Genomic DNA, 24,856 nt, shown 5'->3' with positions numbered 1-24,856 from the left:
AAGATTTGATGATTGATTGTTGATCTATTGGTTGATACCAGATTTAGAAAAAAAATTAAGCATGGTGGCATTAAATGACATGCAACTAGTGTATAATATTGAAAAATAATTTAGCAAATAATAATCTTCTTATTTGTGAGGTACTAAAATGCTTTATATTCAATCAACTTGTACTAGAAGCTTTCACGTAATCATTGTATGTAAAATACGTTATATTTCTGACTTTATATTTCTTTTAGGTTTTTTTTTTTCCATTTAGTCTTAAACTGTTCTCCATAATATTGTTCATTTGTGACCAAAACTAAGGTCCTTATTGGTCCTACAATCTACCCTTTTATATTCCTCTCATCTCTGCTAAGTATTTCACTTAAACCAGTAGTTTATGAATGATAAATAGTATGACAGAGAAAAAACAAACAATGACTTTTTAAGGATGACTGTTAACATTTTAATTTGGAAATTACCTGATAAAAGACTTTAAGATTTAAAGGCTTATACAATATATTCAAAAACATGTCAATCATATACAAATTGTTTTCTTCCCTTACTGTTTCATAATTGTCCTCAGAAAATCCTAGTGGATTTCCACTAGGCTAATTAAACTCATTGGTCTTTGCTGTGTATTTAGGCAAGTTTTTTTTTAATGTGTTTTACAAATGGCTCTCTATCCTATTTTTAAAGATCTCCTGGGATATAGATTTAAGAGAAAAGGCAGGTAAAAAAGATAGCTTTATACTTTCTCTTTTCCTTAGCTCTAATATGTAATGTACATATTGTACATGTTGTCTGGAAGTAGCTGTTGCTCCCAAGATTACAATGTCTAAAAATTCATTCAGATTCCTCTCTTATGGTATCATATGAAAAAATATCTACTTATAAAGGAATCTGTTTTTAAAACTACATTACTTTAAATAGGAAATATTTTATAATAGATAAGATAAAGATACAATTTTTTTTTTTTTTTTTTTTTTTTTTTTTTAGCTGAGGCAATTGGGATTAAGTAACTTGCCCAGGGCTAAATAGCTAAGAAGTGTTAAGTGTATGAAAACAGATTTGAACTCAGGACTTCCTGACTTCTAGGCTGGTGCTCTATCCATTGTGCCACCTTGCTGCCCCATAATATTCTTTTAAAAACATTTATTTAGAATTGAAGAATTCAAAGTCTTTTATAATTAAAATATTTCCTCTGAAAAATTTTGAATGGTTATGTAATGAAATATGATCTTTAGCAAATAAATCTAATAAAGCTATTATCATTGTGAATTTCACACTTTTATATTTTTGAAATAGCAAGTTTGTAAGAATAGTTTGGAAACTTTAAGCAATGATCATTTACTGCTTTGTATTCCTACTGCACAGTGGATTAAAGTATGTCTTTAATAACATTTAAAAGACCACAATGTGAGTTTCTTAACAAACTTTGACTAGTGAATATTTAAAGGTTATTTCCTATTTCATGTGCTTAGGGAAGGGAAAAAAAGCTACATGGAAATGTATGTTAAATGCTTTATGTAGTGCTTTTGTTTTTTTTTTGTTTGTTTTTTTAATGCTAGTTAGCTTTTATTTTAAAGATAAGTAGAATAATAACATTAAGACCAAAGCAAATTGTGGAATTCAGTTACAGCAACCTGAAGGGAAATTTTAAATAATTAAACACACTAATAAAGGAGAGAAGGAAAATTAAAACTTTAGAAAATTGAAATTATTAACCTTTAAGCAAATGGCAAAGTAGAACTCTTTTAAAAATAGAAAAACAAATACTATTGAGTTGATAAATAAACCTAAAGTCAGGCATTTAACAATTGAATTTAAAAAAACCATACAGAATGATTTTTTAAAACTAGGGATAACAAATCTAGTAAATAGGAAACAGGAAAATGCAAGTAAAACATAAAATAGACAACTCTAAATAGTCCAGACTCAAGGAAATTCAGCAACACAAAAGAACTATATAAAATGTGTCAAATTATTAATAAAAGAGAAATTCAAATTAAACTGAAAGTGATGGCAGTTAGGTAAGGGGTAGCTGGATGAAATCAGGGAATTGAGGTCTAGTGGCAGATTCGGGGTACAGGGAGTCAAATAGAGCTCCCCTGCAACTCCTTTGGATTCTGCGCAAAGATACAGTTAACTGAGGTCTAGTAGCAGTGCAGAGTCCTGTGTAAAGGAATTTACAGACCCGAAAACCTAGATTAATAAAGAGGTTTATTTGGGATTTGGAAATAAAGGTAAAGATAGAAAGATGCCAGGGCTAGGGCTGGTGCTGGGTCGACAGGAACCCTTGGCAAGGAGAGGGTAAGGATGCCATGTTTGGGGCTCCTGCAAAGAATGGGCTCCAGGGTTCCCCTTTTTATAATGGGGGCTTTTGGTAATCTTGAAGGTGGGTGGAATCCCATGTTGGCTCCTGGTGGATTTCGGCCAGGGTTAGAATCCCATAGAATTCAATGGGTTTTTAGATAAGTGTTGGGGGTGGGGGAAACCTGAGCAGATCATTAGAGTGGGGGCTGGGACAGCCCAAATTAGTTCAGTTCCTGTGGGGGCTGGGAAAATATCTCCCATTGGGATTCATGCGGCGGGAATTAGAAAGGAATCTTTAACCCATATCAAAAGTATTGTATTATACCTATAACGCTAGTAAAGATGGTAAAAGATATGTTGGATGGGGTGCATGTTGCCAAACATGTTATAAAGGACAATTTGTAATTATGAATGAAAAGTTACTAACTACTGAAATGCTTTTCTCCAGCAGTCCTGTGATTGGACATCAATGGACATTAATAAGGGATATTAATGGCAGGCTCATATATACCAAAATATTTGTAGTGATATTCCACCTGTAGCCTTCCAAAATGAAAACAAAGTTATTGGGGACCAACTAGATAAACTGGTATATGAATATGATTCAATACTAGAGTATTGAAATGAGAGATACTGGGAATTCAGAGAAACATGGGAAAACTTTGTCTTGAAAGTAGTAACTCCTTCTATATTTTTTTCCTTTTCTATGAATCCCATCTTCTTTAGGAAACCTTGCCCAGCCCTTTTTAACTACAATGCTTTCTCTCTTATTTCTTATATGTATATTTCTTTATGTGTATAAATATCTTATTTATGTGTATAACTTGCTTTGAATCTAGTATTTGTTTGCATCTTGTTCCTTATCTTCCCCCCTTAGATTGTAATCTCTTTAAGATCAGGAACTGTCTTTTTGCCCCTTAAATCTTTATGGCACAGTGCCTAGCATACAATAGACATGAATAAATTGATTGATTAAGTTACCTAGTACGTATTGGCTTTGAAAAAAAGACTGTTAAGTGGGCCTTAAGAAGCATTTCTAATAAGGCAAGTGGAGGTAATAGAGTTTCAGCTGAACTATTTAAAATACTAAAAGATAGTACTGAAGTGTTGCTTTTAATCAGTCAGCAAATTTTAAAAACTCAACAGTGGCCACTGGATTGGAAAAGATTTTCACTTGCCAATAATACTATACTTAAGATTCTATGAACTATCCTTTAGCAATATGTGAACTGAGAATTATCAGAAAAGCAGGTACCAAATTGCCACCATTCACTGGATTATGGAGGAAAAATGAGAGTTTAGAAAAACATCTTTGTCCTTCATTAATTACACTAAAAGTCTTTGACCCATGTGACTCACAATAAAATATGGCGATCCTCAAAGAGATGAGAGTACCAGATTAATTTACTTGTGTCTTGAGAAATCCATGTGCAGGTGAGGAAGCAACCATTAGAACCAAACATGGAACAACTGATTGGTTTAAGATTGGAAAAGGAAGATAATGATGCAGGCATAGTCCCCTTTAAGATTCTTTGTCTGATCTACCTTTGGGACTGACCTTTGATTTACAAGATCTGGTCAAAACCCCAAGGAGAGAGATCAGTATCTGAGCCAGTTTGGGCTTGTAACCCCCCCCCCCCCCACCGGATCAGAGCTGGCTAGGGTTTTCAGCCCCCATTCTAATGATCTGCTCAGATAACCCAACCTCCAACTATCTGCTCAGGTTTCCCCAAAACAGTTTCTTCCTTATCTGAAAAGCCCGCCAAAAATCTGGCCTTCCAGAAATCAACCTGAGCTTTGCCCATTTGCCCCTTCAAGCAGATAAAAACAGACAAGGTAGAATCATCCTTTGTCAAAGAGTTGAAAGATGCCAGCCAAAATGCTTTGCATCAGAGACTCTGTCCCGCCGCTTTCGGAGTATATCTTCCTCTATCTAATGCCTTTTACTAACCAGACTTTAACCTTGCTTCCAAACCTTGCAATAAACATCTTTTTATCAATCTAGGTTTTCGGGCCTGTAAATTCATTTACAGGAAACTCACACCACCACTAGACCTGATTTAACTTTGTATCCTTGCGCCAAATCCTAAGGGAGTTGCAGGGGAGCTTCGTGTGACTCCCTGTAACCCAATCCTGCCACAAGACTTCAATTAATCCTATTGAGGTATATACCTCACCATTAGGTATAGACCTCAATTATTTGGTTCCATTACCTCTTCAATAAGGCTATATTTATTTAACTTATTTATTTATTTAACTTTTATGCAATGTGTATTATGTGAAATGAAAGCCAGAATTAAAGTTGCCAGGAGAAATATCAACAATCTTAGAGATGCAGAAAATACAACTCTGTGTAATTGAAAGTAAAGAAGAATTAAGAAACCTCATAATAAGAGTGAAAGAGAAAAGGATAAAAGTTGGCTTGAAGCTTAATATCAAAAAAATAAACCCCAAACCTTCTAAGATTTTGTCAACTGATCCTTTCACTTTCTGGCAAATAGAAGGAGAAGAAATAGAAACAGTATCAGATTTTATATTGTTGGGGCCAAAGATCACTGAAGACAGCAATTGAAGCCATGAAGTTAAAAGATGCTCACTCCTTGGAAAGAAAGCCACGGTAAATCTGGACAGCTTATTTAAAAGCAGAAACATCACTTTATTGACAGAGTTTTGTATAATAAAACTATGAGTTTTTCGTAGCAATGTATGACTTCAAGAGTTGATCTATAAAGAAAGCTGAGCACCACAGAATCAATGCTGTCAAATTGTGGTTCAGGAGAAGAATTTTGCTTTAGAGAACACCATCAAATTAGTTACTACTTAAAGAATTTAGTGCAATTCTAGAAGCTTCTTCTGCTAACATCTCTTTTTAAGCTTTTTTTCCCCTTAAGGTTCACTCTGTCCACCATTCTATATTACCATATCCAGATGGCTATTACTATTAATATCTCAGCTTATTCCCATTCTTTTTTTATGAAGTCCAATAAATGGATCAAATTTCTTCCCTATCCCTTTAACCCCTGCTCTCATATTTGGAGAACATTATATGTATTAACAATCCACTATATTAATCTCTTTAATAGATGTGACTTGAACTGTCACTCTGTTGTAGCAGTTTATTTCACCATTAGTCAAAACTGTCATCCTCATATTTTTAAACTCCAAGACTTCCCTATCTATTCATTTCTTCTTTTATAATCCACTTTTATTCTTCCTAAATTCACCAATCTTTCTTCTGCTCCATCACTCCTTCTTTGCCTCCATTGCCTCATATTGTCGAATTTGTAATTTATCACTTTAATTCTTCACTGTCCTTCACAGTAGTATCACTTGTCCTACTGCCATTCATATGCAAGTTTTTAAGGCCCTGTAAGCATTCACCTCTACAGTCTACCTTCCTGTTTAGCTCTTAACTTTCACATACTGCTAGAAGTCATACAGCTGCTAAATTAGCTGGTTCCATGACAGATTAATGTTAACTAATGCCATTTGGACCCTCACTTTTGTGCAAGCAGCCTTTTGTTTTTCTTATATTGGCTCTCTTTCACATCAATACCATCATAACTCTCCCTATCTCTAAATTCAGTTCAGCTGACTAAATATTTATGAGGAATCAACAATACAGAAGGCAAATTAAGAATGTGTGATAAGACATCACTCTCAATAGGAAATTTCTCTTTGACTTTTACTATGTATTGGAACTCCTCCAGTGAAGAATTTTGGCAAACACATATCTCCATATTTTATATCTCATATGATATGTTAGTGGGTCAGTGGGTTGTCAGAAAAGGTTTTTGTATAATATTGCTATATTCATGGAAAGTAACCTGTTTTTGGAAAAAAAAAGTTTAAGGTAAAGTTTTTCTTTTTATGATGAAATTTTTTTTAAAAATAGTCAGCAAACATAATATCAATAGTATAGTGTAAACTTTAGTCATTTGTGTAAGGGTAAAGAAGTGATGGTAGGACCATTGTGGATAGAGTGCAGGGCTTGAAGTCAAGAAGATTCCTTCTGAGTTCACCACTTAGTAGTAGTACGAACTCTGTTTGTCTCAGTTCCTCATCTGTAAAATGAGAAGGAAATGACAAAACACTCTAGTACTTTGCCAGGAAAATTCCAAATGGAATCACAAAGACTTGGACACAACTAAAATGGCTAACAACAAAGAACTGGTATATTTGATGTTAAATTTATTTCCCCAAAATTTTTTGCCTATTTATATTATTGTGAAAAATGCCCCTGAAATGTGTATAGGTTATTTTCATAAACATTTCATGTCCTTTAACCTCTTTTGTTATACTAGTCTCCTTCCTACTTTTCCCCTCTCCCATCCACCTTCCATTAAAGCGAGCAAGAAACTGCAGCGTTTCCCAATTGTCTGTTAATAACAAACACAACTTTCTTTTTTAGCATATAAAATGTTTCTGGCTTTGAGCTTATTTTTCCAGGTTGAACATATCATTTTTCCTTATTTAACCTGTTTTCCAGCTAAATTGCCTATTTGTTATTTCCTATAAATTATATTCTCTCTCCTCCTTTGGGTCTTTGCACAGTCTATTCCCTCATGAATAGAATGTTCTCCCTTCTTATCTTCCTCCCTTAGCACTCTTAAACTTCCTTCAAAATTCATCTCAAGTATTAATTTCTTCAAGAAATCTTCTCTGGTTGGCCCTAGCTGAGAGTGCCATGTACTCCAAAATCAAATACTTAAAACCAAAAAAGCAAAACAGAGAGCAAGAGAAAGCTCTTGGAGAGCTTCAAAAAGGAATCTCAGAAGAAAAATGAGGTAAAAGATTACTTACTGTAGAGGGGGTGGATGTAGGACATCTGAATTCCTGACTCTTTGCTGGAAGCCTGCTTACCAGCCTTATACAGTTTCTCCAAACCTTCTCCCCTCCAACCTCTTGAAAGACTTGGGTACCAAAACAATTCTCTGGAGCCTAATTAAAATATAATTTGGAAATATTTAAATAAAAATACACTAAAACACAGATAGTATTAATATATAGTTTTTCTGAGTCTAACTTCTGGCTAAGGTATCCTTTTGATTTGTTAAATGGCCCTTATTTTATTTGTTTGGTCTTCCTGATTTGTCTTGTTAGAAGCTGGGTTCTTTATCTAAGTCAGATTTTAGCTAAGACTGACTTGTAAAGGTTACCTGGAGAAATTTTTTCTTTAATTCACTCAGGTGATCTTTGAAATTAGTTTGATTCCTCTTGCCAGCCTTTTTTTTTTTTTTTTTTTTTTTTTTAATATGATTAGGTCCTGAGCTTGAGTCACTAAAATTTTAATAGATTAATTCAGTGTCATTAATCAGAATACATCATAGATCAGACATAAATCTGGGTTACCCTCAATCTAAGGCTAGCTTCTTCCCCCCCCTCAAAAAAAAAATAAAAGGTCAAAGATTTCATTACACTGCTAAGAGCATGCTAAATTCCAAGAGAAATTAGCAAGAGAAAAGGGTTTTAGCAGTTATCAAGGGGGAAGGCAAGTTCTCTTAAAAATAAGTTAGGAGGAAGATGTAAGGCCATTTAAAAAAAAATTATACTGCTTCTGTGTAGTATTTTTGATGGATTTGAAAAAAGCAAACTCTAATTGGAAAACATAAGCAGTTGACAAATATTTACTAAATTGCAGTGTGCTAAGCATTGTATAGAAACCTGAGGATACAAGGAAACATTCTTTACTCTTAAGGAGTTTATATTTTATTGTTGAAGACAACTTGAATTATTTGTAGAAAATAGATACAAAATAATTGGGGCTAGGGGGAAGAGGATCAGAAAAGACTTAATGTTGAAGGTAGTGCTTGAATTGAGTTTTGAAGGGTTAAGTATTTTCAGTGGGATTGAGGGGGGTATGAGAAGTGAGTGTCCAGTCATCATAGGGAACAGCCTTTGCAAAAGCACAGTGAAAGCAGAAGGGACATCCTATGTGAGGAAAAGTGTGTGGCTTAGTTTGGCTGAACTAGATTGTGTGCATGTGAACGGGAGTAATATATATTAACTCTGGAAAAATAGGTTGGGGCCCGATGTGAAGGGCTTTAAGTGTCCCAAAAGTTTATATTTGATTCTAGAGTTAAAAGGGAGTTGCTGGACCCTACTGAACCAAATAACATAGATTCTTTCCTCTATTTCTTTTTCTAATGAGGATTTCAGTTAGCTGTATGAAGGGGTACAGGATTAAAGAGAGGAGAAACTGGAGGCAAGAAAACATTCTGTAAGTGTTGACTAAATACATGCAAGTGCCAGGCACCTGTGTTGTAGTTAGTTATTAGGATACAAATTTAAAAGATGAAGCAATCACTATTTGCAAAGATCTTACATTCTAGAGGGGGAGACAACAGAATAAATATAAAGAAAACAAATACTAAGTATTTTTTTTAAATAACTTGAGAGGGAGCGTGCATATTAAGTGGTCTTAAACTGAGATTTAAAGGAATAAAAACAATTCAGTCAATCAAGTAAAAGTGAATGTGCTTTATACCTATGGAAAACAGCTAGGGCAAAGACAGAGACAGGTACTAGGAGGGTCTTCTGTGCGTAAGAGGTCATTTTGGCTAGATTGCAGAGTTGGACAGGAGGTGAAGGCAAGGTTGTAAAGGACTTCAAAAGTTAAAGAGTTTACATTTTAGCCTAGAGCTCATAGAAATCCTCTAGAGTTTGAGTAAGGGAATAAGACATTTTTAAGGTACTATACAAGGTACTAAGTTACAATTTTGAGAATTTAACATTATAAATGTACAGTGAGTAGAATGATCACTTTAAGTTATCTTTTACACTTTTTAAATTAAATTTTTTTCAGTGATTACTTTATGTTACCATCTACATGTGAAGTTAAATCATTTTGAATATACTTCTGAAAATTTTTTTTTTTTCTAGAGCTCTGGCTCAGGATTAGGTTGCTTACTTTTTAAAACTAATATAAGATTAAAGAGCTATAGTTTGGTTTCCTCATTACCTATTCTAATTCCCTTAATTTCTTTCTCATCTCTTATTGCCAAAACTAGCATTTCTAATACAATATTGAATAGTAATGGTGATAGTGGGCAACCTTGTTTCACTCCTGATCTTACTGGGAAAGGTTCCAGTTTATCCCCATTACATATGATGCTTACTGACTGTTTTAAATATATGCTCCTGACTCTTTTAAGGAATAGTCTATTTATTCCTATACTTTCAAGTGTTTTTAGTAGGAATGGATGTTGGATTTTATTAAATGCTTTTTCTGCATCTATTGAGCTGATCATATGGTTTTTGTTAATTTTATTATTAATATGGTCAATTATACTAATAGTTTTCCTAATATTAAACCAGCCCTGCATTCTTGGTATAAATCCAACTTCATCATGGTATATTATCCTGGGGATGATTTTCTGAAATCTTTTTGTTAACATCTTATTTAAGATTCAATATTCATTAAGGAGATTGGTCTATAGTTTTCTTTCTCAATTTTCAACCTACCTGGTTTAAGTATCAGTACCATTTCTGTGTCATAAAAGGAATTTGGTAGGATTCCTTCATTCCCTATTTTTTCAAATAGTTTATATAACACTGGGGCTTATTTTTCTTTAAATGTTTGGTAGAATTCAGATGTAAATCCATCTGATCCTGGGAATTTAGAAAATAAAAAGTTTTAATAAAAATATTTAATAAATAATCACAAGGGAAATGGTCCTTTTTAATGTCCATATGCAAAAAAAAAATCATTGTATGATATAGTTATAAAATTTTAACTTTGTCTTGCTTTTGACTGTTTCTAGTTTTAAAACAATAGCAAAAAATATTTTGGAAAAAATATGAGGAAACCTGCATTTGGAATTATTCTGAGTATTTTTGGGGCTGCCTCACTTTCCCAAGGGGGAAAAAGATAAAATTGTATCTTAACTAACAGTTACTTAAATTTAAGAGTTGGTGATGCTCATTGTAGAAATTCTTCCACCAATATTGCATGTTGGAACTTTTGTTGTCATTCAGTCATATTTTACTCTTCATGACCCCACTTGGAGTTTCCTTGGCATTGTTATTGGAATCGTTTGTCATTTTACAGATGAGGAAACTGAGGCAAATAGTTAAGTGATTTGCTCAGGTCACAGAGCTAGTATCTGAGGCCATATTTCAACTAAAAAAAGATGTTTTCCTAAATCTATCTTATCCATTCTATACTTTGTGCTTTAGTAGATAATCGTTGGAACATAGAATCGTAGAATCTCAATTTGAAAGGAATTTCAGAGGCTATTTGCTTTAATTTATTCCTAAAAAGTAATCAGTTTATTCCTAAAGAATAATTATTTTAACTATATACTACCATATTGTTGATATTGGAAAGGGGAACCCAAAAATTTGTGGTCACAAACTAGTGTCATTCCTGGTCAAGGAGCAAAGTTTATTGTAATTGTAATGTCAATTGAAGCAGGTTAAGTTCTAAAAGAATTTATCAAACTGCTAAGAGAGAGGGCACATGCTTATCCAGCTTTCTATCATTGACAATACTGATTCTATGACCCAGAGGTAGGATTGAGGAATAAGTGTCTCCAGAATTTGGTTCTCACTGACCAACAGATTATCACTATTGTTTCAGGAGTTTGGTCCCTGGGACTATCCTGAGGCCAGAAGCTATCTGACAGTCAGCAATGAATTGAGGAGTAGTCTATATTTAGGATTACTGTTTTATTGTTAGGACAGAAGCACCCCCCCCTCCCCAGATCAGGGGAACTCAAAATAATTTTGTCTCCCCTAGAAGGTATATTATATCAATATTGTTCATACTTTCCTCGATTTCCAAAAGGAAGAAAAATCCTATTAATCCTCCTAAGTATCCTTTCATTTTTTTGCATAATTATCATTGTTAGGAAGTTTAATTTTTTTTCTTTGCCATTTCCACCCATTATATCTCATTCTGTTCTCTGGTATAAGAGGTATTAGAAGTCTAATTCTTTTTCCATACAACAGATCTTTAAATATTTGCAAATTTTTTTGTTCCCTCTAAGTCTCCAGGCTAAATGTTCTCTATACCTGTAATCTTATATTATATGAAGTAAAGGTTCTTCATCATTCTTACCATCTTCTGGGTTTTGAACTTCCTATGAACTAAGAACCTAACAAAAATACTCAATATAGTAGGACAAGGTACATCATTGTTATTGCTTTATGGTATGGTAATCATGGTAAGTGTGCTTCTCTTCATGAAGCCCAGAATCATATTAGCATTCTTGACTGTCAAATCACACTCTTGAATCTAAAATAACATTTACTTTTTATGAAATAAAATTAAAATTTCAATGTATTCATGTAACAAGAAATAAATTAATCTACAAATATTTTACATATAACTGTATACTCTATTAATGATTGAATGAGGAAAAAAGTAAGTCCTTACTATGTGCTAAGCACTATACTAAAAACTCAGGGATATAGATAACAAAAGCAAAGGTAGTCCCTGCCCTCTTAAGGAACATGTATCCTTAATGGGAAGGGAGAGAGATATTTTGGTTTGAAAAATTTCTTGGTTGGTATGTGGCACCAGAGAATATGTGAATTCACAGACCTCTTCAGTGACAGATTTGGTGTGATTATAGTTCCGGAACTGGAAAGAGTGGGTGTGAGAGAGATCACAGAGTGGATGGCACAACAGCTGATAAAGAGATGACTATGACTTAGAGTGACGAGTAGCTGAAACGCAACCTTAATGTAGTGGGTGACTGAAGCATCCATCAGACTTGAACATTGAGGCTCCAATACAGAAGGTGTAAGTATGAAAGACATAAATCCTTAAGGGCATGGTTTCTCTGTTCTATTGGTGAGATGGCTGGTCCAGAAGTTGAAATGCAAAATAGTTGGAGTAGGTTTTAAGAGTAGTGGTCAATTGACAAAACACAATCAGAATTTTAATTAATATATGAAATTCACATAAAGAAAAGAGATATGAAAATTCTTTGTATCATAAAAGTATTATTTACTTTATAAATGGACACCTCACAATGTCACAAATTAACAGAAGGCATGATTATGCTCTTTTGTTACTTATCTGAACTTAAGCTATCTCTCACTTGGTCATTGTGCCATTGTTAGCCTGATTAGTTCAGAGTGAATGTAAATACCAGTTGTTTCTATTTGTCTAGAAATTTTGAAGATCTTCCCTCTCAGACTGACTCTGTGTGTGTGTGTGTGTGTGTGACATTTCTTACCTATCCTTAAGGACTGATTTGCTGATTGGCAGTCAAACTGAGACCTGTTAAAGGCCTTAGCTTGAAAAGGTCAAAGTCTCCTATTGTATCCATAGCTATTTCCGAGTGATCTGATCTGTATCTTACCACTAGACCCAAATGGCTCTAAAGGAGAAAGTGAGGCAAGTGAACTTGTACTGCTTTCCCTTAGTTAAATCTAATTCACTTGAATGTTATGGCCTTACCTCCCTGATGTCAGTCACCTTTGAGAATGAAGAACAATCAGAATCTAATGCTATCCAAATTGTGCCTATTCTTCAGGACCCAGCTTGTCTCCCTTTTTTTCTTGGGAAAAAAAAAAAGTGATCTATTCCCCCACACACACTATCATTACATATTTTTTAAAAATGAGCATTTGTTTTTGTTTTTGTTTTGAATTCCAAATTCTCTCTTTCTTTCCCCTTTGATGAGGTTTGGCTCAGGGCAGAGTTGTCGGAACCCCTTCAGTTCCCTTCAATTCCTAGTCAGGGAACCAAATGGTGAGGTTTGTTGCAGTGCAGAGAGTTGTAGGAACCTCTTCTGGTCAATGCAGGTCCAATGTGAAAGAATTCATAAACCTGAAAAGTTAGACTGGCAAAAAGAAGTTTATTGGCACTGAGAAATCAGCTTTTTGCTAGGAGGCTGACTTCCTCAGTGACAAGATTCTGACAGAGAAGTAAAGGTCTAGCAAAGAAATCCTGACAGAGAGAGAGATAAAGAGGGGTATTAATGCTGAAAAGAGGGGTGTCTTCTCAGCAGGCAGGGTCCTGGCAGGCAGCTATGCCAAGGAGAGAGGAAGAGAGAGAAGTTCCTTGACAAGGCATGGTCTTGCTTTTGGGCCTCTGCAAAGAAATGAGACCCAAGTTGCCCTTTTTTATAAGGGATCTGAAACTGAGGTTTCAATTGAATGAGATTCCTTCAATGTTGTCATTTCCCCCAGGCCTAAATGAGACCACTTACTGAGAGTGGTCTTGAGCCAATTTTCAGCTCTGTAGAGGTCCATAGAAATCTAGAACTCCAGCTAAATGGGACTACTTAAGTTTGAGCTCAATAGGGAGTGGTCCTGGGCCAATCTTAATGAAATCACTTAATTAAGGGTGGTTCCCTGTCAGGAGAGTTTCAGGGCTCACCCCATAGTTCAAGGGGACAGTTTCAGGCTTCCCCCATCATCTTGACCAATTTTCCCCCGTGATTTCAAATAATTGCCACTATATTTAGTTTACAATATGTTATACATTTTAAAAATTGTTGAGTTGCTATTAATTATATTATTTTGGAACATGATGGAGTGTTAAATGGACTCATAAGGAAAAGCTGGCATAAAAGGTAGGGTTATAATGTATTCAGAAAAAAGAAAGACAAGTAGCCTGTGTAGGCTTGCAAGACAACAGGAAAGTGGGAAAAAAAAAACCCAAACAAATTCAAAGAAAAGTTTCTTGTGTGGAATCTTTGTTTTTGAGACTTGGAGAGAGAGAAATATAAATTAAAACAAATAAAAGCCATGGATGGAGTAGACTAGAATTATGTAGTACTGCAAGGACCTTGTCCCATCTTTTGTTTTGTTGTAATTTCTTGCTAAAATGCAGGTTATGCTGGATTTCATTATTCCTTATATTTTCATATTTTTTTATTTTGTTTTCTAAAAAATCAACAGCCTTATCAACAGCATCTATTTCTTTTCAAAAAAATTTACTCATTTTCCCAAGTCAAGGAATGTGATAAAGTAAATTTTTAAATATATTGTTAAACTTTTCTTACAAGACTTTTAAAGCTATAATCTTTTAAAATCATACATTCATGCTACATTCTAATATACCATGGTTTTTAATATGCTTCTACCTATATATTTTAAATTTTGTCCCTTTTTCTATTAATGACATCTGAAATGATATAAAATGACCATTTCTAGGAGAAAAGGGATGTGGCAATGTGGTCATTTGTTAAAACTAATAATACTCATGATGGGACATAGGGGTACAGAAGTACTGAACTCTAAAAATATATTGGGGTTTTTAGCATTTTCTCTTAGAAATGTTGGAGAGTAGGTGTTTGACTCCAAAAATATAGTGGGGATTGAGGCAGGTGTCTCAAAAGAATTTGTAGACTTAGATCATTTTCAAATTAAAAGGTAAAGATTTTTGCTCTGATCTTTTGGTTGTGAAACAAAGGTCTCATTTTCTGAAACTGCTTTCTGCTGAAATTGGGTAGAGTTGTCCCTGTCTTAGGTGTTCCACTGGGAGAGGTGATGAGCTAGTTGACATAGCATCCAATGGATGCTGTCCTAGGATCAGAAATAGTATAGTATGATCATCATTTGAAGGTCAATTGGCTATAGCATAGAGGAAACAAATCTTAATGAGAAAGAGGAGGGTTCAGGATGGTAGCATTGTGAACAGTAAGTGACTGCTTAGATGGCCAAGGGAACATGTACTAAAGTGTTTAAAGGGGATTAAGACATTGGATGGAGAGGATGAAAGGTTGAGGAGAGGGTTTAGTTGGCATGGGAACATGAAGAAAATGTTGACTTTTCTCCAATTATACTTAAAATTCCCCAAGTCATGCCGATATATTTAGTAAGAAGCAGATGAAGAGGTCAAATACTCATTTGCCTAATTGTTCAGGATATGATAACTATTCATTTTCAGATTATAAACAGTAAGATAGACTTTAATTGTGCTCATGTCTTCTATGATCACTTACTTTAATAATAGAAATCTTCTTTAAAAGAAAATAGCTGGACCATGAACATTGCAGAATAAAGCATCCTTATATTTAGCTTTGTTTGGCTATCAACTGTGACTCTTATCTGAAGTCAATCATACAGTAATAAATCTACCTCATAGTCAGACTTGGGAACAAATAGGTGAGAATCCCAGGGAATTAAGCCTACCTTAAACGTTTGCCAAAGTTTATCTTCCCAGCTTCTGCCCAGATACAATCCTTCACTTGTAAAAGTTCAAGATCATAATCATCTGAAGAGGGTGTGAAATGGTGTTCCCTTTAAAATTATCACTCTGAAACTCTGTCCCCTTTGATTCCTCACCCCCAGAGTCCCGAGAGTCTATGAGAGCATATTCCCCTGGTTGGCCCTTGCTAAGGCAAATCACCCCTATTGTTAGCCTGATAGCCAGATCCCCATTCAAATTCTTTTGGGAGACCTGGGCCAGATATTGATAAACATCTAGGACTGAGGATTTTGGCTTTCTTTTCAACCTGAAACCTGAGCCTCAAGATTCCTTTTTAAAAGGCAGTTTCTAAACTCATTCTTTGCAGAAGGCCCAAAGCAGCTTGCTCTGCCTCTTTGGCATAGTGGCCAGGACCCTGCCCACTGAAAAGACATTTTCTTCTCAGTGTCAGCCTTCATTTCCCTAATAGGACTTTGCCACTAAAGAAGTCAGTCTCTTAGCAAAACTGGCTTCCTATCCAACAATAAATTTCCATTTTTACCATTTAATATTTGGGGTTTGTGAATTCTTTCATGAAGAATCTGTGCCCCAAAAAGGGATTTCCATAATTCTCTGCCCTGCCACTAACCCCATCATATCTAAGTAGCTTGTGGCATTTTTCTCAAATAGTGGGCTACTGATTTTCCATAAAATCATACCTGAATTCAAAATTCTGGACAATATCAATTATACTTCCAAGATATTTTATTTTAAATACTCACTAATTTTAAAGTTTCACCAATGAAGCTTCATATGGGTTCATCTCTCAAAGATCACATATCCCAAATAGTGTAGACTATAACCATACATTGCCAAAAATACTATCAATCAAATTAAACTTATTCTGGTGTGGAGACCAATCCTTAGAAATAACTTCTATATTATGTATCGACTTATAAATTTTAGCAAGCTAAATTCATTGTTTTGGAACTCCATAATCCAAACTATTGTATTTCCAAGAACTGATGATCTTGTCCCCAGATGATTTAAGGAAACCTGGCAAGTTCATAAATTAAGGGGAATCACAAGGACCCCAGAAAAGGGGCTAATAAACCTGCTGGTTTTGCCTGTAGGAACTGTTGTGGGCTGTGCACTCTGCCACTTCCACCTAGATTCTTATGTGTACTCTTATACCTTAAAGCAAATTGCTCTCAATGGACAGCAATCACCAAATGTAGATTTTAACACTGCAATAATCATGTGATAACCAAGTTGTCACTTCCTTTAAATTTGGAAGCAAAGGTTGAAAATATTCAACTCCTGAAATTGCAGTTTCAAGGCACTATAAAAGTTAGCAGACCAATAATTAATTTAAAAAAAAAAAAAAAAGAGAGAGAGAGAGAGAATCCCTTGTCTAGAAAGAACTTGTTGATTGGGGCACAGGAGCTTAAAACTTCCCTCTAGTCTTAAGTGGCTCGGGGTGAAGGGGGGGGTGGTACTGGCAGTAAGGAAGTTAACTTAGAGTTGAGAGGTGTAAGAAATGTTGAGTTACCAAAGATGTTGGGGTATCAGGGCTTGGGTTGTATCATTTCTGAAAGAATTTAGGCTTGAAACATCTCCAAATTAAGCATGGGCATTTATTTGAGCACTTGGGGTAAGGGGTGACACATTGCAGACTTCCTCCTTAAAGAAGAGGGGCTAATAGGGCAGGCTATAATGATGAAAATCTTGTCAATTGCTTTTAAAATCTTTTTAAAGATTGTTATAAGAGCTAATCCTCATTTTTTCCTTAAAATACTTTCTACTTAGTGGTACTTTATAACTTCATGTTTCAGAAGGGGGTGAATTCCTGGAATTACCCCATAGTCATAGGAGCTCTTTCCTGCAATTTGAAAATTACTAATTGCCAATTTCCTCAATAATGAATGAATCAAAACCTCCAGAATTTGCTAAGATTTTTTTTTTTTTTTAGTAGTTTTACAGTTTTAATTATCTAGCTTTATTTTTGTAGCTCCAACTTGGCCAGTGTTGGAATCATAGGCTTTCTTTTATTTATTTGTTTTTTAATCTAAGTTGTGAATAAGTAATACTGATAAATCTTCCTCAGTCTTCTTTCTTAGTGCAGCCCTTAGAAGTTTCTTTTAGCAGACTATATTTTAAGTCTTTCAAGGTAACAGAATCTGCTCACACAATATAGACATTCTGCAAGCAAAGAGACTACTGTTTTTTTAAGGCATAGAAATGGACTGCCATTTTTTCCACAAGCTAAAAAAAGTTTCCATTCCTATTCCATTCCTGGGAGTTGCTGTCACAAGCACTATTGGAGAGAATGCAGCTACAGAAATAATGACCAGACATCTGGCTATGGAGAGTGTCAATGAGGCTTGCAAAAGAATTATATGGGGACTAGACAAAGATGCTTCTTTAGAGGAGATCATAAGACACTGTGCTACAGTGGGAACAAATACTTTTTACACCCAGACTATGATGAACATGGAAAAACAGGGTCCCTCCTGGCAAAGGACTTCCAGAGAAACTCATTGATGTTTTCAATGTGGAAAAGTTGGACATCTAAGAGCTTAGTGTAGATATGTAGATACAGTGAGAAGACAGGCTGAGAGAAAACCTAAAACCCCATGTCCAAAATGTCACAAGGGCTTCCATTGGGCCTCGGAATGTAGATTGATCCAGGGAAATGAGAAGTGGAGCCTAGCTCTGAGATATCAAAAGATAGGTAGGGAATGATAGCAACTGAAGTTACACCCAAAGAGCCTTTAGAAGGTCAAGACTCTGATTTGATCAATCATATGGCAGAAAGGGATTACCTGAGAAGTCAGCCAAAAAGCAATCAGATAGCAGAAATGGATTACACTTGGGGAGAATACAGGCCTTTTAAACCAACAGGGCAGTATCCAGTGCAAATAACTCCAATATAATTGCCAGATGATGAGAAGAGATTTAGAAAGTGGTGAATAGAAGGAAATTAGATAGGTCAACTGCCTGAGAGAGAGGGTTTGCTTGTATTTTAACAGAGAGAAGGAAACAGATGGGTGGCAACAAGCACCTGGAGAGAGAAAGAAAAGGAGAAAAACCTCAAAACAAAGGAGAAAATCTAAGAAACATCTGACACTGAAAGAGCAGCAGAGATCATTGGTTTCCTTGAGATGAAAAATTGTTGATGACTATTTCTAGGACTTATGGACATGTATAAATTCTCAATTTATGATTATTTGATCATGTTATTTGTTACATCACTTCTAGCATGTGTTATGATACTATGTGTTTATGTAATTTATGTAATTATGTGTAATATCTCCCATATTGATGGATTTATGCATACCTGTTTCAAGGTCATGACCACCCTATGTTCTAAATCAAAAGAAAGGGGGAGTTGTTAGAATCCTTACTAGGTGCTAAGTCAGTCCTTAACAGTTCTCTAGCTCAGAGTTTACACTTTTAAAGGAGCTTGCTCATTGGTTGTGAAGGAGTTCCCACAAGCCCATTCTCTGGGAGGATATAAGGAGCCAACATTGATTCTGGAAGGCCGTCTGGATTGGGTCCAGGACAAGACTTCCCAGGAGAACTTCAGGGAAGCTGGAGGAGATTCAGAGACAGGATTCAGGAAGAGGAGGAATCGAGATTCTACTGTAGTGCTGACTAGGGACACTTGGACAAGAGCAGATTCACAAGAACTAAAAGAAAAGCCTGCTCACGGAGATTCAAAACTAGGATTGAATTCTGGGAAACCCACAATCCCACACTTGGAGGCAGAATCTGATTAATTCCCATGTCTCCCTTCGCTCTGGCTGGAGGCTCCAGAAGCCTTCCAAGAAACCTGCTCCCAGAGAAAAGGATTTACAGAAAAGAAATCAGAGAAGGATTATAATTGAGAGACAACAGAACATTACAGCAACCCACTTCCTTTGGCATCCTAGGAAGGTTGAAAACAGGCAAGTGTTCCCAAGTGGAATTATGCCAAAATTGCAAGTGTCCCCAAGACCAGAAGTCCCCTGTCAAGGAAAAGTATGCTAAGCATAGAGCTCAACAATGACCCAACAAGGCTTCCTAGGTGCTTGGGGTATGCCAAGTATAGGAGAATGACAAAGAAAGGGGTGCTTCCCTTGAAATGAAGGAAGTAACTCTCCCTAAACAGGGCTATCAAGGGGTTTCCTATTTTCCCCATATATGAGTCACCAAATGACAGGGTATGACAGCACTTCTGTACTCCTGTATCACATCATTCAGAGCAGGGTACCTGGTAAAAAGCCTTCATATAATGTTTTTTTTTAATGTACTTTTTCATATGTTTATGATCTATTTCGACCTTGACCCTATTTAACAACAACCAAACCTAAAGAAAAATACAAGTTTCATCATAAACATTCATAAACTAGTAAATAAATCCCCATATTGTCTATACCTGAAAATCCATATATCTTTGCATTTTCAGTTCATCACTTTTCTGGTAGGAAGTGAATAGTAAGTTTCATCTTTAGTCTTCTGGACTCATGGTTTATCATTGTATTTGTTCTCTATAATGCCATTGTTTGGTATCAGTTCAGTAAAGGTCTTCCCAATTTCCTCTAAAATTGACTCATCATTTCTCATGACACAATAATAATGTGCCATAATTTGTTTAATCATTCCTCTACAGGAAGATGCCCTTTGTTTCCAATTTTTGGCTACTTACAAAAGGAGCTAAGATACATTTTGTGTGTGTGCACAAAAGTCCTCTTGTAGGACAGTAAGCTTATTAGTGGTTTAGTAGATTATCTACTGAGATTCCTTGCATGAAAAGAGTACTCTTTGGGTCTCTAACTAGAGCTACAACTTATAAATGAAAAGATCAACATTCCTTTGATTCCCTCCCACCCATTTTTTTTTTTTTTTTTTTTTTTGTAGTAAATAAGATTAGGGTTTCTCAAAGCTCTCAGGAATTAAAAGCAGTAAGGATTACCCTCTTCAGGCAAATTGAGCATATTAGGTGGGATTATGCCACTTTTTACAGATTTTTTAATATTGACTCATAAGCTTTACTGAGGATATTTCAATTAATTCTCAATATAGTGTGTTGCTTATTATCTAGAATTGGTTCCACAATTTTCCTGAGTTCCTCTAGTAGTTTTCCTACTTCGAAATTTTAAAATTAAAATATTTTTTAAATTATAGAAATATGATTTTTCTTCCATCTCTTCCCAGTACCCAAATGAGAAAGAAAAGCAAAATTCTGAGTGCAAGCATGTATACTTGTATAAAACAAATACCCCAGTACATATGTCCAAGAAGAAACAAATAAATACGTTAATCTACACTAATTCCATCACTTCTTGGGTGGTGGGCAGCATGTTTCATCAAGAATCTTCTGGAGTTGTTATTTATTGATTAGAATTCTAAATTCAAAATTGCCTTTAAAATGATTTAACATGTATTTAAAATTTACAATAAAAGTTATTGTATAAATTGTTCTGGTTTTGCTCATTTCCCTCCTTCAGTTCATGTGTTTTCCCAAGTTTCTCTGGAACTTCCCTCTTTATCATTTCTTATAGTACAATAGTATTCCATCACATTCATATAATAACTTCATGTATTGGAAATAATAGGCACCTCTTCATTTTCCAATTTTTTTGTTACTACAAAAAGAGTTGCTATAAATAGTTTTGTATATATTGCTCCTTTTCCTGTCTCATTGCTGTCTTTTGGAGTATAGGCTTACTAGTAACATAAGATCAAAAGGTATGCACACCTTAAAAAATTGGGGGTATAGTTCCAAATTGTGATAGCTGGATGAGTTAACTTTTCCACCAATAATGCATTAATGAACTTGTTTTCCCTTAGCCACTCCAGCATGTTTTATTTTTTCTTTTTTTGTTATTTTTGTCAATTTGGTGAGTATAAGGTGGAACCTCATAGTTGCTTTAATTTGTGTTTTTCTAATTCATGATTTTGTTATAATTATTGATAATTTGAATTTCTTCCTCTGAAAACTTCCTATTTATATATATCCATTATATCCATTTTTTCTACTAAGTCCTCTCTCTCTCTTGTTTGGTGATGATTTCTTCCCTTCTTTCTAGATCTCAACAGGTGATTTCCTTGATGCTCTCTTTTGTTTATATCATCTTCCCTGTCTAAATTATGTATCTTTTTGCCTTTGTTGTTACATAGTATAAGATATTTATTTATACCTACTTGCTACAAAATTGCTTTTCCATTCTTTCTAGCATTTTTTGTCAAATAGGGAAGTCTTACCCTCACATCTGGAATGTTTGGGTTTATCAAACATTAGGTTACATTCCTGTTTGTTGTTATATATTGTATATCTGATCTGTTCCACTAATCAGTCTCTATATTTCTTATTCAGTACCAAATTGTTATGATTTTTTCTTGCTTTTTAAAAGTCTAGTTTAAGATCTTGTACTATTAGGCTTCCTTCATTCCTATTTTATTTTTTGTATTGTCCTTAATGATTTCAGATCTTTTTTTTTCCCTTTTAGATGAGCTCTTTTTATTTTTATTTTTCCTAGTGCTGTAATCATTTGGTATGACACAGAGTAAATAGGTTAGTATTATCATTTGACTTGGTTTATTTGTGGGAATTTAATTTTTCTTAATTATTTAGATCATTATTTGAGTAAAGAATGGTATGTACTTGTAGTAATTTGATTCTTATATGTTTTGGTAAGTAGACACCCCAGTAGTTTATATTTGCTGCAATTATTTTAAGTGGAATCTTTATTTCCATATCTACCTCTTCCTGCCAGGTGTTGTTAGTAATTGTTGGCAGAAAAGCTAATGATTTACATTAATTCATTTTATACCCTGCAACTTTGTTGAAGTTCATCATTTCAGCTAATTTTTTTAGTTTACTCTCTCTTAAGATTCTACAAGTAAACCTATCATGTCATCAGCTAAAAGTGACAATTCTGTGTTCACTTTGCCTGTGTTTAACTCCTCAATTCCTTTTAATTATTTTCTACCATGTATTAAAAAATTATCACTGGCATCCTAGTTTTATCTTTTCATCAATGTCTCTAATTTCCCCCATTAATAATGCTGACTCTAGATTTAAATATTTACTTTTTGTAATATTAAGAAAGGTACATTTATTGACTCTAGATTTTAGATATATACTTGCCATATTACTTGTCATACAATTTTTTCTATGCCTTTTTAATCTTTTTGACAGGAATGGATATTGCACCTTATAAAAAAATTCTGCATCTATTGATATAATCTTGTTCATAATTTTTAATATAGTCAAATATGTATATGTTTTCTTAATTTTGAATCTGCCCTGCAGACCTAGTATAAAATTAACCTAGAGTATGTTTTTTGACATGTTGCACTCTCCTTGCTAAAATTGTATTATAAATGTTTGTTTGGAATATTGGATTATGTAGTTATCTTTCTCTATTACACACAAAACATTATCTGGTTTGACTTCCTATTGTTTTATACGAAAGGAATCTGGTTGGATCCAGTTCTTTCCAATAACTTTGTAGTTTTAAAATGGATTATTGCTCTTTAAATGTTCAATTCAATAGAATCAGCTTGTAAATCCATCTGGTCCTGGGTTTGTTTGATTTTTGTGCTTTGGAAACTTGTTATGATTACAAGGTGATAACTCAGGTTGTCTGGGCAATTCTCTAGCTCAGAATTCACACCTTTAGTTCTGGCCTTTAAGGGGAGTTTAAACCTTTGGACTTCTGAGGGAGAGTTTACATGTTTAAAGGAGTTTGCACCTTTAGAGGGAGCAAGTTCATTGGTTGAAGTGTTTCCCATAGGCCCCTGAGTTCTCACTAGCCCATTCTCTGCTAGGATAAAAGAGGAGGGCAGTAGGACAAGGAGAGTCTAGCCCAGGACTTTGAGTAGAGATGGCAGTCAGAAGCAGTCTGGATTTGGGAAGGACAAGAGCTGAAGGAGATTCAGAGCCAGGATTCAGGAAAAAGAAGAGGCTGGCTGGAGGCTCCAGAAGCCTCTCAAGAAACCTGTTCACAGAGGGAAAGATTCATACAGAAAAGAGATCTCCTCCCAGAGAAGGATTATAACTTAGAGACGACAGGACCTTTACAATTTAAATTACACATTATGTGATGATGTGTAATTTATGACTTTTTTATTTCTTTGTAATTTAATGTGTTTTTTTTTATTTCTTTGTAATTTATGACTTTTATTTCTTTGAGACTGAGTTGCTTAAACCTTCTATTTCTTATTATGTTAATCTGAATATTTTGCATTTTAAAAATATTCATATCATTGAAATAATTTACCAAATAACTTCATAAATTAAAAGACTTAAGAAGGACTAGTATCCTGAACAAGAATCTCCTATTAATACACCAGTCAAAGGATCATCCAATCATTGCTTAAAGACCCCTGCTGACCTATTAATTCCCAAAACAGTTTGTTATACTTTTGGAAACTTTTAATTATAATAAATATTTTCCCTTAAAGAAACATCAAATTTTCTCCTTTTTGCCTTCCATGAAATGTTACAAGTTCTGACTTCAGCAGCAAATTTCATTTTCATTCCAGGATGACTCTTTGAATACCTAATGACAATTGTCATACCTTAATGTTTTTTCCCCTCAAATATAAACATAATTTCTTCTCCAATTTAAACAATTTTTAATTTGATATAAATTCAAGTTCCCTTCATGTCTGTGGTTATCCTTCCTTGGACAAAGCGACTTCACTAAAATGTGCTGAGAATTCAGCTTAGTACTCTAAGTGTAGTTAAGTGATGGTAGAGTATAGCAGCACTGTTTGTTACCACCCTAGTCTAGGAAACCATATATTCATTTGGTTATACTATTCTCTGGATCATCTGTCTCTGTTTCCTCCCAATAATTACAAATTGCTTTTGTAATTTATAATTATAATTGTTTTTATTAAACTTTGAGAAGGAAATTCTTTGCCTCTAAATGAACTCTTAGTCATCTGTGGCTCATTGTTATTTTTTTACCTAAAACTTTCAGGAAATTTAAAAAGTCAGTTGCTCTTATGTTCTTACATTTGATTGGTTATTTCATCTCTTCCTTAATATTTCTGCTAATGCTCAAAGGCATTATCTTTTAATCATTCTACCAGTACTGATTTTTTTTTAGGTAGGTTTTAGTTGTTTTACCACATTTTCTTTGTACTATGTATAGTTATTTCTGAAGATCCTATTTATTTTGACATATAACAGCAGATTGCCTTTTATAATATTTTGCAGTAAACAAGTTTCAAATTATTTCAGTTTTCCCATTGATAGCTCATAAAAAATAGTTCTACTAGAAAAAACATTATCTATTAAATGTTTAAAATGGGTAAGGAAAGGACTAATGTTTGACATCATACCAAGTTAGCATAGCATACAGACAAACCCAGGCTGAAATTAAAAATGTTTTCTTGCCTCCAATGATGCTGCTTCTCTTAGTTTCCCATTTCTGTACAGTCACTGTTACCAAAGCTTAAAGCTTTGGC

At 34.5% G+C, this 24,856-nt stretch overlaps 1 protein-coding gene across 8 annotated transcripts in view; it reads left to right on the top strand.

Annotated features, from left to right (window-relative positions):
* Nucleotides 1-24,856, top strand: part of ZMYND11 (zinc finger MYND-type containing 11) — a 148,634-nt gene that overhangs the window by 40,564 nt on the left and 83,214 nt on the right. The window contains exon 1 of one of the 8 annotated variants that reach the window (XM_074267283.1): nt 21,925-21,947. The exons of the other annotated variants lie outside the window; for them this stretch is intronic. The gene's annotated coding sequence lies outside the window, so the exon portion shown is untranslated. Of the gene's footprint in view, nt 1-21,924; nt 21,948-24,856 lie in introns of those variants that run through there. 8 annotated transcript variants of the gene reach the window in all.

Source organism: Sminthopsis crassicaudata, chromosome 5 (assembly GCF_048593235.1).
Source record: "Sminthopsis crassicaudata isolate SCR6 chromosome 5, ASM4859323v1, whole genome shotgun sequence".
Classification (NCBI taxonomy): domain Eukaryota; kingdom Metazoa; phylum Chordata; class Mammalia; order Dasyuromorphia; family Dasyuridae; genus Sminthopsis; species Sminthopsis crassicaudata.
Note: the sequence above shows the minus strand (reverse complement) of the source record. Positions and strands in the feature narration are given on the sequence as shown.